Raw genomic sequence first — 4014 nt, 5'->3', positions numbered from 1 at the left:
GGCACTTGGGGGCTTCAGAGATTGTGTGTGTGTGTGTGTGTGTGTGTGTGTGTGTGTTTGTGTCACATTGAGTTAGATGTGGGCCCTGCTGGCTGTTTGTCCTTTTTAACATAAAAATTATAAAACATTTGGAACAGAGGAATCAAAGCCCAACCTCGGCCGGGCGTGGTGACTCATACCTGTATTCCTGGCACTCTGGGAGGCCGAGGCGGGCAGATTGTTTGAGCTCAGGAGCTCAAGACCAGCCTGAGCAAGAGGGAGACCCCCGTCTCTACTAAAAATAGAAAGAAATTAGCTGGAAAACTGAAAATATATAGAGAAAAAATTAGCCGGGCATGGTGGCACGTGCCTGTAGTCCCTGCTACTCGGGAGGCTGAGGCAGAAGGATCAGTTGAGCCCAGGAGTTTGAGGTTGCTGTGAGCTAGGCTGGTGTCACGGCACTCTAGCTCGGGCAACAGAGTGAGACTCTGTCTCAAAAAAAAAAAAAAAAAAAAAAAGCCCAACCTCATTTACTTTCACTTTTGCTTATTTCTGGGTCCCCATGCTGACATAATCCTAAATGCTAATTTAGTCAAGTATGGCTAATCCCCTAGAAACCTCAGCAGTCAGCCACATAATTCAATGCCACTCTGCAGAACCCTAATTTTAATTTCTTAGATTTGTCAAGGAGAAGGATGAAAATGTGTTCACCCTATAAAATGGAAGCAACATTGAAAGACCTAAAACAACATAGAACTTACTGTCATCCATGCTGACACACCAGCCTTTCCAACTCCATTATCTAGATCAGTGGTTCTTGGTCTGGGGCAATTTTGTCACCCAGAGGACATATGCCATGTTTAGACATTTTTTCGTTGTCATAACTGGGGTGGGGTAGAGGTAGGTAGACACCAAGGATGTTGCTAAACATCCAAAAATGCACAGGACAGTCCCCCCTTACAAAGAATTATCTGGAACAAAATGTCAATAGCGATATTGCTGCAGTTGAGAAACCCAGTTCTAAATCATCCCTTCAACCCCATAATCGAACATGTCAATTTCCTGGGTTTGTAAGTATGTTAAAAGAAAAAACTAAAAATTTAACTTAATTTAGATTTTAACAGGGTATACATCAATAGATCTCTGATGCAAAGTGCTTTCAAGTTTGTAGTAGCAAATGTAAAACATTTCTGTTTATAATAAAAAAAATTTTCTTTTATATATAAGGTACTTTAGAGAGTGAAAAACAGATTCACATGTATCGCCATATCTGAATATCACTTTAGGCGTGTTAAAGAGTTAAAGCTGGCATCAAAACCATTTTATAGAAAGGAAATTAATTTTACCTATTGCATCTCTAGAAATAGCTTTTCAATTTGTTGTAGCATCCTCATCACCAACAAATCTGTCGCATGTCAAGTATGTCTAGAAACAGATATTCAGAGTGTAGCTACTCATGTCTCTCCCACCCAGCATGAGTGACCTCACCCAGCAGGGACTGCCTCAGAAGTGGTAAATTACATCGTATGCCACAATTGTGCCACATCTGATTTTTAAAAACTCATATTTTCAGAAGGCAGCAAATGATATTTGAAGTGATTTTTTTTTTACTGGAATTGCTTTGTTTTATAGAAACAGATGCAGAGAGGGGCGATGGTCGGTGAAAATTCCTGGCCTCTGATCCACTCTTTGTGTGCTGTTTACTACGCTGTGATCCAAAGAACATAACTTGAAAACTTAGTGAAGAAAAGATCAGGGCAATCAGATGCTGAGTTGTTGTTTGAGTCCCCTTGGCAAGCTAAAAATATATGAATATAAATGTGTCAAGTGCATTCAACACTCAAAGGACCCCTTTTGATTCTGGAAACGTCTGAAAGGCAGATGTCGCTGGAAGATAATCAGGCCAGAGACAAGGGTTCAGAAGAGTCTTTGCAGAATATGAAATGAGTCCTCCCCCTGCTCAGGAATGGCACTGATGTGCTGCTTTTGAACCCAGGCTTTAGCAGGAGGCAGACTGGGGGTGAAATGCTGGTTTGACTGCTTGCTAGCTAGAGGAAATCGTGCAAGTTACACAAGAATGCTCGGTTTCCTCATCTGCTAAGTGGGAGGTGGTCTTTCCTGGGGCAGCAGTGAGGATTAAAGATGTGATGTAACAGGGTTAGCACGCTGTCAGGTATGTCGTAAGCACCTGAAGACAGCAGATCCTTCTCAAAGGGGCTATGAAGTTCTGATTCATGGCCATTCTTGCTGGCATGGTCTCCTTTTGTGATACTTCCTTGGTGTTCACATATGTTCACTCTTCCATGTGTCTAACGTCACTGTCCTAAATTAAACTCTTAGCATGTTTTGCAAACATCCTACAAATGAGATCAAACCCTATCGCTACTTAAAAGCCTTCGGACAATCTAACTTTCCTAAAGGAGCAACTTCCTTTGCCTGCTCTTTAAATGTTGGGGCTCCCTAGGGCTTTCTCCACGTCTCACTGTTTCTCTCTCACATTCCCTGATGCTGTATTTTAGCAAGGATAGTATCCACCAGTGTTCATAGCAACATCGTTCACAATAGCCAAAAGATGGCAACAACCCAAACGTCCACCAGCAAATGAATGAGTAAATGAATGCAGAATATTCATACAATGAAATATTATTCAGTCGTAAAAAGGAATGAAATTCTGACACATGCTACAAAATGGCTGAACTTCGAAAACATTATGCCAAGTGAAATAAGCCAGACACGAAGGGACAAATATTGCATGATTCCACGTACAGGAGGTACCTGGAGCAGGCAAATGCATAGCGACGGAAAGTGGTTACTAGGAGCTGGGGGGATGGGGGAATGGAGAGTTACTACTAATTGGTAGAGTTTCAGTTTGGGATAATATAAAAGTTCTGGAGATGGATGGTCATGATGGTTGCACAACAATGCAAATGTACTTTAAATGGTAAGTTTTATGTTACAGATATTTTACCACATTAAAAAAATTTTTAAAGTAAGCATAGTATAATAATAAGAAAAATTGTTAAAAATTATGCTTATGCTTCAGAAAACATAATCTCATTTATTGAATATTTACCATATACCAAGTGTTAGGGTGGAAAGCCTGGTAGGTGCTCGCAGCACGGATGGAGAAAGATTACTCAACGCAGAGATTAAAATATAAAAAGCAAAAATGTTTATTTATCCTTTAGAAAGACAGAGAGAGAGAGAGAGAGAGAGCGCGCGAGTGAGAGCGAGCGCGCGCGCCATGGCGTCCCAAAGAATGAGAAGGGAGATGCCAGCAGCGAGGCCAGATGGCTCACTTATTTTAAGAGTGATGAAGAGAAAAGAAAATAGCGATGGCTGTCAGTTGATAACAGAAGCGGCAGCAGGTAGACAACAAAAACTGCAAGGATGTCAAAGGCCAAGAGTTGGCTCTCCTGCCTTTCCTTGCAGCAAGGATTCTCACAGCAGATGTGACTCCGTCCTGGAGATATGGTTGAGGCTGTAGCTCGTTCTTCTGCCGTTTACTCGGGAACTCTGTAAACGCAGATTCTCAAACAGCAATTTTGAAAGAGAGAGATTTACATCTCTCTTCTGTCCATTCAGCGTTTTCAGAAGTTGTGCAAAACAGAACTCCTGCAGGGTGCCTGTTAGCGAGACAACTCCTAGGACTGGTCTTTAATTGTTGCTGGAGAAATTGTGGGATTAGGTATTTTCCTGTTATTTTTGCAAGATCGTCCCTTTCCGCAAACATTAGACTAATTTTCCATAGCATGATTTAATGCTTACGTTAAGGAATTGATTTTTATTTATTTTTATCCTTTTTTCCTCCAGTAGAAACATTAATTAATTTCATGTAAAGATTAAAAAAAAAAAAAAAAAACAACTCTCGGAGGTCAGTACTACTATTTTTCCTATTTACCAACAAGGAAACTGAGGCTTTTAGAGGTTAAGAAAGCCAAGATCACACAGCTAGGAAGGAGCAGAGCTGACACTGAACCCCAAGTGTTAAGTTCCAAAGTCTTAATCACTGTTTGCTCCCTTACCTAGTTCCTG

Source organism: Eulemur rufifrons, chromosome 7 (assembly GCF_041146395.1).
Source record: "Eulemur rufifrons isolate Redbay chromosome 7, OSU_ERuf_1, whole genome shotgun sequence".
Classification (NCBI taxonomy): domain Eukaryota; kingdom Metazoa; phylum Chordata; class Mammalia; order Primates; family Lemuridae; genus Eulemur; species Eulemur rufifrons.
The sequence above is the reverse complement of the archived record's forward strand: the minus strand, read 5'-3'. Positions refer to the sequence as shown.